Here is a 13,175-nt window from a genome sequence, read left to right as displayed (position 1 = left end):
ACTTCTATTTTGCAAGTGTCAAGTGATTTCTTTATTCAAGAAAAGATGGATTGAGAGACATAAAACTTACTCTTTGTTTTCACTGTGAAAAGAGGCTATTCCTAGATTCTCTAGGGGGAAAAAGCTGCTTTAAAAGAAATCTGGGGAGGACGGTATGTTAGCAACTAAGAATCTTTAGATAAATGTAATGTCAATTATACACACTTTAAAGGAAGCTACATAGAAAATACAGTTATTTCCCAGGTTTCCCTAGAAAAGATATAAAATGAAACCACCTTCATAGTTGCTTCTCTCTGACAATCTCCAGACCCTGCCCTTTCCTCTTGGCTCCCTAATTTGTTCTAAGAGTGACTGTGTAGCTAATAATAAATGCCTTTTTAAAATTTTGAATTCAGCCTTTTAATTACAGAAATACTAAACTCAAATGAGTAGTTTTATTTTAGGGTCAATTATCACCTACTGTTTTAGAAGCTATTGGAAGAAAGTCACAAAAGTAGTAAGTCTAAGGAAATACGGTACAAGTTCAAGTGGGGTATCAAGGAATAGATGAAGTGATAAAGCATAAGGCAGGGGTATGGGAGATTGTTCCAGTGAATCTTACAATGCTGTGGGAGAGGAGATCAAAAAAGGCAAGTGGAAATATGAAAATAGCCATAGAAAAAAATTAATTGGAAAGAATTTTTTTTTTGTGACTTTAACAATGGTTTCACCTGTGGAGTTTTGGTGAATCTTCACTTTACATTCTTTACTGATAATTATGTTGCTCTACATAAATTCCAGAAGCAGAGTGTGATGCTTGGTGCGAGGGTATGAGACAGGTAAGATTTCAGTCGAAAAACACTGTCTTAGATATGACACATCATTCTATGGTACTGAAGACACTGAATTTTATATAACTGATCTTTTGATATGTGGATTTCCTGGACTCTTATTATCCCTGCTTTATCATTTTTTACTCTCAATAATTCCAGACTTCAGCTTTAATTAGATGTAAGAGGTCCTTGTTTTGGAAAGGGACTAGAGAAATGCAGATCTAACTTATTTAGAGCTTCCTGACAGCTATGTTTGTAGATCTCTAGGCAAAGTATGTGTCTGGCCTTTTTCAACAAAGTATTTTCAGTAACAAGTTGTCAGTGAGGTCAGTGACTAGCAGTTCAGGATTAGATACCACCCACCCTGGTTTGTAACCTCCCCCTTCTTTCTCATCCTGGGTGAATGACGCTCAGCTAAAGTGACTGCCCCACTGTCACTGCCTCTCAGTTTGGTGCTCTGTAACTCTAACTCTGTGACTAACCAAGAAGTCTTCTTTTTTTTTTCTTCTCCCAACTTTGTTTTTTTGGAAAATTCCCTTCAAGAGCCGATTTTAAATACATTTACTTTATAGGAAGCAACAGAAAGGTAAGAGTCGAGTTTGTAAAAAGAGGAGCTGGACTTCAGTGCATTCTTCTTTCTGTGTTGAGATTGCTCTGTCTTAGTTATATATTGTAGGTTTAAAATGTGGGATTTCTTTCTGAATTAAAGAACATCGCATTATTATATAAAATGGGAATGTTTTGACTGGTTATGGTGAGAAATAGAGGCTTTCACGCTAATTTTAAAGTTATAAATAACTTTCAATCTAGTGCCAGGGGAAGCTAGTAGCCAAGGTCGTGCTTTGCATTCAGAGAGTTTCTGGCTATAAAAAGCCGATTGGGATCCTGTGCAGGAAAAGATAAGCTATGGCCTGGATGCTTGTGCTTTGGCATGGGGCTGGGGCAAAATATTTGAAGGGATTTTACTGTCAACCCAAAGCTTGTTCACAGTAAATGGAAGATTTTAAAAACGAGATAGTGGCAAGAGCTTTAATTTTAGAATTTAATATTTGTTTTATATATTTGTTTTATAATTAGCAGTATTATTAGGAGGTTGAGGAATCTCTCAGAATCTTTTTACCACCATTTGTAATCAAATAAAAATCATACTATATGAGATAAATATGAGAAGTAATTATCAATCATGTAAAGAGAAGGGCACTATCTGATGGTGTCTGAGTAACTGTGAGCAGTTGCTCTCAGTAGCAATGAGGACAGAACTGGAAGGAATAGTGCAAAGGGAAACAAGAAATTTGGGTTAGGCATCAGGAAGTTCATTGACTATGGAGGTTTTGAGTCACTGACATACACCACTAAGAAAGATAGTTGCAACATCTCTGAAGATACATGAGATCCAATGATTTGCTTAAAACAAACGTGGGAAAAATAGGATTTCATATTCGCCTTTGTTCTGGGTTTTTGGGGCTAGCTTTTATGGACAGAGAAAGGTCAATGTATTGAGAATAATTGCTATTTAGAGATGTGGAATATCAATAGTCGAACTCAAATGGCATATTTGGATGGATTATTAAAATTTCATTAGCTGCTATAAAAAATTAGCTCAGTTGTAGCATAGGACAAATTTGTTACGTGGAGAAACCCAAAATTCACACAGGATAGATATAGCTATTTCCTTTTGTTGCATCCTCTACATAGTCTGTGTCTTATTTGAGTAAAATATTGGGATTTTTTATAATAAAAATTCTTTTCTTTTCATTATGAAAGTAATATGAGCTCATTGTAGGAATTTTGAAAGCACAGAAAAACTTATCTGTAACCTCACTGATGCATTTTCTTTTAGTCTTTTTTCTCTGCACAGCTTTAGTAAGATGAATTATAATAATACTATAGATAAAATTTGGAACCTATCTTTTTCATTTAACCTGTACCAAAACATTTTCCACATGATATTACTTGTTCTGCATAAATATTGTTTTAGATTTCTGTCTAACATTCTTCCAAGTGAATGGATATAGTTTTATTAATGATTGAATATTTAGGTGCTATGGTAAATGTATGTGTACGTGTCTATGAATTTATTTATTTTAAAGGTAATTTCTTTAAGCTCTATTCTTAAGTGTGGACTTGTTGGATTAGAGAGCATTAGAGTTGAAGGCAAAGGTTGTGATTTTTAAGATGAGTTTTTACTGTTTTTCTTTTAAGTCATTGTAAAATTCCTTGTGAATAAATGAAATATTTATTGAGTGTCTGTGAGATGCAAAACAGTTATCAGGCACATAGATATTAATGTACTTAGTATTTGGAAGGACAGAATCTCCTCTACTTACAAAACTTCAGTGTATGAACTTCCACACCTATCGACAAAGCTGTATGTTAAAATGCTTCAACTCTGTCTGAAACCAATAGACAGTATTATTGACTGCTTACATTACTTTGGATTTTGAACAATAGAATTTATAAATAACTTTTGTTAGAGGATCATCTATGTATCATTCTGACTTATGTGAATTTTATGACCCAACGTGAGAAATAGCAGAATTAGGAAGAACAAATATTTTATAATAAAAGTTTGTGGAAATTAGAATTATTTGGAGAAAATCTATAGGTAGCAAAGTGGAAAGAAAAAGGATAGAAGGCACATGCAAAAGCAGAGATTCAGTATTGGGATTTTCTGCTTGGGGAAACATGAGAATGGAATAAAGCATGTGTAGGCTGGGAGTCAGGGAAGATATGAAATTTTAATTTTGTTATTGTTGTTGAATTTGGGAATTATAGCTGTAGGAATAGAACATATTGAAGTAAAAAAAAAGCTGAGAAATTTGTAAGAAATAAAATTGTTTTATTTTTGGAGGTGGTGGCTGGTATAGAGAAATCAAAATGGAGAGAAATGGAGGTACCAGTGTTTGGTGGGAGGTGAGGTATAAGGTTGTGAATTCTTAAAGAATATATTCTGACTGTATTAAATTTTTTTAAGTGTGGAATTTTATTTTTCCAGTGATATTTAGAGAAAGACCATAGTTCTAGAAGGGTGGGGGTTCCATTCTTTATTCCCTCTGAACTTCTGTTTGCATGTTTCTATTTTTTCTTTGGAATAGAAAGGATTAAGACTTAAGTAGAGAAGTTGGCAGCCCAGGCCTGCCTGAAGAGAAACTATGTGCTTCGTAATGAAGACTTAAAAATAGTGTTTATTTATGGATCATTGGCTCATGGGAATGTTAGTCTAGAGACTCAAAAAGCATAATTTTCTAAATCTTGTTTAGATACTGGATTTTAAGTGACATGATATTATGGGGTGGAACTCCTATGTTTAGCCAAGTAGCAAATCTAATGGAAAATGACAGATGATTGGGCCTACAGAATTTTTGAAAATGAACATGACTATTAACTGTTGCACCTGATTTTCACATGTTCAATTACTATTTTAAACTACATTGTTGCTGTCTGGGGCACAGCCGGTATTCTGCTACTAATTTAATCACTAACTTCCAGGGTCTGAGAAGTGACTTTAAGTTCCTATGTGTAAAATAGTAAGTTAGGTCAAGTTTATTTGGCATCCTTACTCCATCACCTCTTTTTCCTGATTTTCATTATCCTAACCCATATGCTTGTGCTGTTTCAGACCCCTCCATAAATGGTAAAATAGATTCGATGGCAGAGGCAATGTTTGGCACAAATTAAGACCCTCAAGTACTGACACTTGAGCCCTTTAGGCTCTACTGTGTATTAGCACTGTTCAAAATGTGATCAACATTTCTCAATCTGTTACTAGTCCAAGAAAGGAGATAAGGAGTTTGTACCAGAGTGTAAATCAATTATTCCCTATGGTTTTGTAGCAAGACTTTCTAGTTGAAGGAAGCAGTCATTGATTTACATTCTGGAGCAAGCTTCCTATCTCATTGCAGGCCTGTACTTTGAATAGAATTGCTTAAATTATACCATACAAACATTTATCTTCTCTCTTTATATGCATATGAAGTAGAGAATTGGAATGGAGGTGTACAGTTAACCAGATAATGAATTACCAGGTCTCAGTTGATGGGGCTTCTGGAGGTAGTGTCAATGTAAAGAGGCCCTGGGTTATCTCACTAAGAACATATAGAAACGACTGAGAGGCAGAATTCCCCAGAGGACTACATTGGCTGTATTCCAATATTGGCTTTGGAATTATTCACTCATTCTAGATGACTTGTGTACCAGACATTATTTTTTAATTGAAGTATAGTTGATTTACAATGTTGTGTTAATTTCTGGTGTACCCCACAGTGGTTCATTCATACACACACAGTAGGACCCCGCTGTCTACCTATTCCACATATAGTAGTTAGCATCTACAAATCCCGAACTCCCAATTTATCCCTTTCTACCTCTTTTACCCTCTGGTAACCACAAATTTGCTTTCTAACAGACATTATTCTTAGTGCTGAGAATAGATACTAGTGAGCCAAATTCAACCCCTATCCTTGTGATATTTCATTGCTAGTGTGTGTGTTTTTGTGGATGAGGATGGAAGGAGGGTGAGAAATAAAACCTACCTCTCTGTGATTCTCCAGAAGTACCAGGGTTTGTCTTAATCTAGGGCTAGAGCTCATAGATCATGTTTCCATGGAAATATGCAGGATTAACTACTTTTCTGTTAGACTCAGCAGTTCCTATTTTCCTGATATGGGGTGCCAAAGGAATTCTGGTTTTAAGAATTAAATAATTTATGATAAGCACTGCTGGTTGCCCATGCAATATCCATGCATTCTGCTCTTTTTGCTAATTTACAGAACCGTGATTTAGGTCAAGAAAAAAAAGCATAATGCTACACATATTGATCTGCATCTTTTGTACCCCCTTCTCCCCAAATGAAGAGAGTTACATTTAATTAAGCAATTCATGTAGATGTACCTCATTCTTTTCCGTGGCTTTGTAGTGTTATACTATATGGATGTAGCATGATTTTTTTTAGCTTATTCTGTATTGATGGATATGTTTGTTGTTTCCCATATTTTTTCTTTGTTTTTTTTATGTTTCTATGCCATATGAATATCTTTGTTTATATATCTTGATGTATTTTATGAATATATCTTTAGGATAAATTAATTGAAGTGTAATTGCTGAGTCAAAAGGAATGTTCATTTTAAAATTTAATCAGCATTACCTTTAATTGGTAATATCAACCAAACAGTTAAAGAGTATACATGATTTAAAATATGAGAGCTGTTGTCATATTCTTTTCAAATAGTTCATATCAGTTTATACCCCTACTAACAGGGTATGCTGAGAGCTTATGTCCCCAACTCTTACTAGTACTGATGATACTCTATCAAAAATTTTCACTTTTGACAGTTTGATAGGTAAAAATATCTTGTTTTTTGATTCGCACTTCGTAATATGTAAGGTTGAGCAATTTATTATAGATATTTATTAGCCTATTTTATTTCTTTTACATAAATTGCCTTGTTATACTCTCTGCCCATTTTCTTTTCTTTTATTCTTTTATTTTACAGTTCAATTGAGATAAAATTGACATACATCACTGTGTAAGCTGACTTACGATATTGTGTTAGCTTCAGGTGTACAGCAAAGTGATCTATTTGTTTTTTTTCAGGTTATATTCCATTATAGACTATTATAAAATATTGAATATAATTCCCTGTGCTATCCAGTAAATCCTTATTGCTTATCTACTTTATGTATAGTAGTCTGTATCTGTTAATCCCATACTCTTAATTTGTTCCTCTCTGTCTCCCTCTTTTCTTTGGTAACCATAAATTTGTTTTCTATGTCTATGAGTCTGTTTCTGTTTTGTATATAGATTCATTTGCATTATTTTTTGGTTCCACATATAAGTGATATCATATAGTATTTGTTTTTGTCACTAAGTATAATATTCTTTACATCCATCCATGCTGCTGCAAATGGCAATATTTCATTCTTTTTTATGGCTGAGTAATAGTCCATTGTGTGTGTGTGTGTGTGTGTGTGTGTGTGTGTGTGTGTGTGTATACACCACATCTTCTCAAGCCAACAATTGTCTGTTGACGGGCAATTGGGTTGTTTCCATGTTTTGGTTATTGTAAATAGTGCTGCTATGAACATTGGGGTGCATTTATCTTTTTGAATTAGAGCTTTAATTTTTTTCCAGATAAATACGCAGAAGTGGGGTTGCTGGATCATATGGTAGGTCTACTTTCAGTTTTTTAAGGAACTTCCATGCTGTTTTCCATAGTGGTTGCACAAATTTACAATCCAACCAACAGTGTAGGAGGGTTCTTTTTCTTTACACCCTCTTCAGCATTTATTTGTAGATTTTTTTAGTGATCACCATTATAACCGGTGTAAGGTGATACTCATTTTCGTTTTGATTCGCATTTCTCTAATAATTAGTGATGTTGAACATCTTTTCATGTGCCTGCTGGACATCTGTTTTGTCTTTGGAAAAATGTCTGCTTACCGTCTTCTGCCCATTTTTTTGATTGGATTGTTTGTTTTTTCGATATTGATTTGTATGAGCAGTTTGTATAGTTTGGATGTTAACCCCTTGTTGGTCACATCATTTGCAAATATTTTTTCCTATTCTGTAGGTTGTCTTTTCATTTTGTTTATGGTTTCCCTTGCTGTGCAAAAGCTTTTAAGTTTGATTAGGTCTCATTTGTTTATTTTTGGTTTTATTTCTTTTGCTTTGGGAGACTGATCTAGGAAAATATTGTTACAATTTATGTCCAAGAATGTTTTGCCTATGTTCTCTTCTAGTTTTATGGTGTCATGTCTTGCATTTAGGTCTTTATTTTTATTATTTTTTTAAATTGAAGTATAGTCGGTTACAGTGTCTCAATTTCTGGTGTACAGCATAATGTCCCAGTCATGCATGTATATACATATATTCATTTTCATATTCTTTTTCATTAAAGATTATTACAAGATATTTAAAAATATTTTTATTAAAGTATAGTCAATTTACAATATTGTGTCAATTTCTGGTGTACAGCACATACTTCAGTTATATAGAAACATATATGTATTTTTTGTCATATTCTTTTCCACCATATGTTACTAATTACAAGATATTGAATATAGTTCCTTGTGCTATACAGAATAGATTTGGTTTTTCATCTATTCTTATATATAGTGGTTAATATTTGCAGATCTCAAACTCCTGAATTTATCCCTTCCCACTCCTTTTCCCCTGGTAACTATAAGATTGTTTACTATGTCTGTGAGTCTGTTTCTGTTTTGTAGATGAGTTCATTAGTGTCCTTGTTTTTATTTTTATATTTTGGATTCCACATGAGTGATTGTATTTAGGTCTTTAATCCATTTTGAGTTAATTTGTGTATATGGTGTTAGAGAATGTTCTAATTTTATTCTTTAACAGGTAGCTGTCCAATTTTCCCAGCACCATGTATTGAAGAGACTGTCTTTTCTCCAGTGTATATTCTTGCCTTCTTCTTCATAGATTAATTGACCATAAGTGTGTGGGTTTATTTCTGGACTTTCTATTCTGTTCCATTGATCTATGTGTCTGTTTTCATGCCAGTACCATATTGGTTTTTCCATATTGTTTTGATTACTGTAGCTTTGTAGTATAGTCTAAAGCCAGGGAGCATGATTCCAGCAGCTCCATTCTCCTTTTTCAAGATTGTTTTGGCTGTTTGGGGTCTTTTGTGTTTCCATACAAATTTTAACATTTTTTGTTCCATCCCTGTGAAAAATGTCATTGGTAATTTGACAGGGATGCATTGGACCTGTATATTGCCTTGGGTAGTATGGCTATTTTAACAACATTGATTCTTCCAATCCAAGAACAAGGTATATCTTTTTATCTATTTATGTCATCTTCAGTTTCTTTCATCAATGTCTTATAGTTTTCAGAGTACAGGTCCTTTGCCTCCTTGGGTAGGTTTATTCCTAGGTATTTTACTCTTTTTGGTGTGATGGTGAATGGAATTGTTTCCTTAATTTCTTTTTCTGCTATTTCATTGTTAGTGTATTGAAATGCAGCTGATTTCTGTATATTAGTTTTGTATCCTGCAACTTTACCAAATTCATTGTTGAGCTCTAGTAGTTTTCTGGTACTGTCTTTAGGATTTTCTACATTTAGTATCATGTCATTCACAGTGACAATTTTACTTCTTTTCCAATTTGGATTCCTTTACTTCTTTTTCTTCTGTAATTGCTATGGCTAGGACTTCCAAAACTGTGTTGAATAAAACTGGAGAGAGTAGGCATCCTTGTCTTGATCCTGATCTTAGAGGAAATGCTTTCAGCTTTTCACCATTAAGTATGATGTTAGCTGTGGGTTTGTCAAATATGGCCTTTATTATGTTGAGGTATGTTCCCTCTATGCCTGGTTTCTGGATAGTTTTTTAAAATCATGACTGGCTATTGGATTTTATCAAAAACTTTTTCTGCATCTATTGAAGTGATCATATGGTTTTTATTCTTCAGTTTGTTAATGTGGGGTATCACATTGATTGACTTGTGGATATTGAAAAATCCTTGTGTCCCTGGGATAAATTCCACTTAATCCTGGTATACGATACTTTTAATGCACTGTTGGAGTTGATTTGCTTGTATTTTGTTGAGGATTTTTGCATCTATATTCATAATTGATATTGGCCTGTAATTTTCTTTTTTTGTGATATCTTTGTCTGGTTTTGGTATCAGAGTAGTGGTGGCCTCACAGAATGAGTTTGGAAGTGTTCCTTCCTTTGCAATTTTTTGGAATAGTTTCAGAAGGATAGGTGTTAACTCTTATCTAAATGTTTGGTAGAATTCACCTGTGAAGCCATCTGGTCCTGGACTTTTGTTTGTTGGGAATTTTTAAATAACTGATTTGGTTTCAGTACTGGTATTTTGTCTATTCACATTTTCTATTAATTCCTGGTTCAGTCTTGACAAATTGTACCTTTCTAATAAATTGTCTGTTTATTCTAGGTTGTCATTTTTGTTGGTATATAGTTGCATATAGTAGTCTCTTATGATCCCTTGTATTTTTGTGGTGTCGGTTGTAAAATTGCAAACAAGAGTTTCCTCTGGCTAGCTCCTGAAAGAGTTTTATGAGTGACATTAGATAGCTCATAGATTCTCCTGGATAGCCAGAGGCAGTGAAGCTAGGAAAAATGTCCAGCTATACATGAGGGATGGTCCTATAGATGTACTAGCTTCCACCATTCCTGGCTCTTGCACTGGGCATTGGAAGTCCCACTACAACTTTCCTAGAAGGATCTGATGCCTGTGACCTTTAAAAAATCTCACCGAAGCTTTCTTTGGCTGATGAAATCTGTGTCCCACTGCTGCCAGTGAGTCTGAGAAGAGCAGATTTTTTTTAGCTTTCTGGTATACTTAGTAGAGGAGGAAAGTTGGGCCAGGGCTGGAAGGGGTATTAGTTAACCTACAGCATTTGCCACAAAGGATATACAATGAAAATAAATGTCCCTTCTGCCTTGATCTGGGCCCTCAGTTCTCTGGTCATCGTTTCACAAGGAAACTGCTACCAGTTTCTTGTGAAAATTAAAAAAAGATTTGTCCCACAAATTAGTGGTTTCCAATGGGGAGGGGCATTATAGAGGTGGAGGAGTGGGAGGTACAAACTATTGGGAATAAGACAGGCTACAAGGATGTATGGTACAACATGGGGAGAATAGCTAATATTTTGTAATGAGTATAAATGGAGTGTAACCTTTAAAAATTGTATTAAAAATACATATGAAGGGAAAAAAGGAATTGTTTCATATCAGTACATATAAATTTACTTCACTCTTCATGATAGGTGCCACTTGGTTGAATTCAACCAATTTATTGTTCCATGCTATTCTGGGTTATTTTAATTTTGTTTCTGTCTGTTGGTGAGGACTGATATTCCCCAGTAAGGCCATACAAGTTGTTAAAATATGACATGCTTTTGTACTCCCTTTCCCTTCACTAGTGGCCTTCTTCCACTTGGTCTCTGCCTGGGGCCCTCTAGACCTTCCCTAGACCCAGCAACTAAAGGGTGAACACCTGGCATAGTCAGGCTTTCCAAGTCCTATCTCCAGGCTAGACTCCTAAGCTATGCTGGTTATTAAATATTTTTAATATCTCCTACTGCTAGGGAAATGACATCCAATTGGATTTTGTGTATTTCCTAAGGCTTTTCTCTGGTCACAGTTAAAATCACACTAATGAAAGAATATATGACAATTAATTTAACTACTCCCTCCTTGATGAACATTTATTTAGGTTGTTTCTATCTTTTTGTTATCACACACAGTACTGCAATCCCTGACATGAATCTTTATACACATGTTCAAATTCCTAAAAATATTTGCTTAGTCTAAAAATTTGTGCATGTAAAATTTTGTGGATATTGCCAGAGTGTTTTCCAAAAAGATTTTTTATGAGATACACTTTAGCCAACAGTGTATGACACAGCTAAAATTTCTTTTTCTTGTCAAAGAAGATTTTAGAAAATATTCAGAAGATTTTTTAGTGAAACCAGTTTACCCTCACTAGTGATGATATTGAAAAAAGAAGAGAAGAAAATTATATTAGTTTAGTATGAATGGCTCTTAATGAAACTATACCAGAATTCATGAGATCATTGCTCTCTTTTCCAGTTAATAATATTTTGATAGTGTATTTAAATTTGCTGGGGATCAACATCAAATTTACTGGTTTTAATTTTCAGAACCTATCTTTTTTAATATGTGAGATAACATTTGACAATTCCCTATGCCATGATTACTCAAAGATGCAAATAATAATTCTGTGATAATTTATGCAAGTTTTTCAGGGCTCTGTAATATAGTGGATCTCAACCCGGAGTACTTTTGTTTCCCAGGTGACATTTGACAATGTCTTGGGACACTTTTGGTTGTCACAACTAGGAGGTTGGTGCTACTAGCATCTAGTGGATAGAGGCCAAGGATGCTGCTAGATATCCTACACAAGACAGCACCCCACAACAAATTATCCAGTCTAAAATGTCAATAGTGCTGAGAATGAGAACCCCTGCTGTAATAGAATACCCCTGGAAATGGACATTTATCTAAACATTTAAACACTATCTCACTATCTTTTCTCCCATCTGGTTTATCAGTTTCTTCTCAAGATTGTTGGCACAATCTTTCCATTTTAAAGACCATGCTCCTTGGTAGACAAGATGAAAGCCAACTCAAAATATCATTTTATTTCCTATCTGTAACTTGTTAACATCATGAAACCTGCTTGGGAGTAGAGGAGGGAAGTTGTACCTTTCTCATCCTTCCTTCCTTGAATACAACCTAAAAGTTTTTGTGTTGTTTTGACTGTTTTTTCCAAGTCTTTGCTCATCGTGGGTTTAGTCCACTCTTCTAATAGGCCAATACTACACTGATGTGTTCATCCTTACCTTTATCCTCTTCCTTGTTCTTTTGTATGTCCTTTAAGGAATCTCAGCCTCTAGGAAGCTCCTTGTACACCACATTGAATTATATTTACATACGTTCTTTCCCATTTTTTTCTCATTTGTGATTGAAGTAGTGGGTTTTATTTTTTGATCTATCTTTCCTTTTAGAATCTCTAGCTCTGGGTAATTCTTATATTTTCTCTGAACTGCTAAGCAATCTAAGATACTTGTCTTACTTTGCTTTGTGTTTTCTTCCTTGGCTATAATGAACTCTGAGGTGATATATTCAATTTTTCCCAAGGTTCCTGTCACTTTCACTTCACTAACACATTCCTCTTTGTTGGTAAGAATTAAGCCCAGGGTAGCCCTTCCATTCTTAGTTTCTTTTGCTCTTTGAATGATGAAGTTGCTGATAGAGAGGCAGATGGTAAAGGAGAGGAGTGATTCCTCCAGAGCAGATTTTAATTTCTTTATTGTCTCTGAGTTTGCTGAACTCTTTTATTTTTAAATTTTTGCTAGGTCTCTTTTTATCTTGACCTTTCACTTCACTCAACTTTCTTTTCATTTTATTTAGCATCTCCATCACTTCTTAACTAGAATTTTTATGTTTGGGTATTTCACTGAGAGCACAGAGTAGTTGTGTCCTAAATTTTCTTTTGTCGTGAGGATAATTTCCCCTTGCATCTTTAAGATATTGTCTTCTTCTTTTATTGTTATAAAGTCTTTTAATTTTAGATTTTTCTACTTACTTATTTTTGAAAGACAAGAGGTTTATTCAGTCCCGGTGTTTGTCATAAGTGAGTCCCTTTTGAGCTCTGTCACTATCAATTTTGGAACTACAGAATTTCCCTCTCAAATCTTAAAGTGGTGGGCAAGTATCTTGCTAAATTTCTGGGCTATGGGAGGTACATATTCATTGGGGCAACTGTTCCCCTTTTGCTATTATTTGGTCCTCCACTTGGTGGTGAATTTAATCCTAGATAATTTGAAGCAATTCAAATTCATTTTTC

At 34.5% G+C, this 13,175-nt stretch overlaps 1 protein-coding gene across 2 annotated transcripts in view; it reads left to right on the top strand.

The window, feature by feature from the left end:
- Window positions 1-13,175, top strand: part of CTNNA3 (catenin alpha 3) — a 1,348,033-nt gene that overhangs the window by 24,885 nt on the left and 1,309,973 nt on the right. The window contains exon 1 of one of the 2 annotated variants that reach the window (XM_032491493.1): window positions 1,073-1,398. The exons of the other annotated variant lie outside the window; for it this stretch is intronic. The gene's annotated coding sequence lies outside the window, so the exon portion shown is untranslated. Of the gene's footprint in view, window positions 1-1,072; window positions 1,399-13,175 lie in introns of those variants that run through there. 2 annotated transcript variants of the gene reach the window in all.

The sequence above is a fragment of the Camelus ferus genome, chromosome 11 (genome assembly GCF_009834535.1).
Source record: "Camelus ferus isolate YT-003-E chromosome 11, BCGSAC_Cfer_1.0, whole genome shotgun sequence".
NCBI lineage: Eukaryota > Metazoa > Chordata > Mammalia > Artiodactyla > Camelidae > Camelus > Camelus ferus.
Note: the sequence above shows the minus strand (reverse complement) of the source record. Positions and strands in the feature narration are given on the sequence as shown.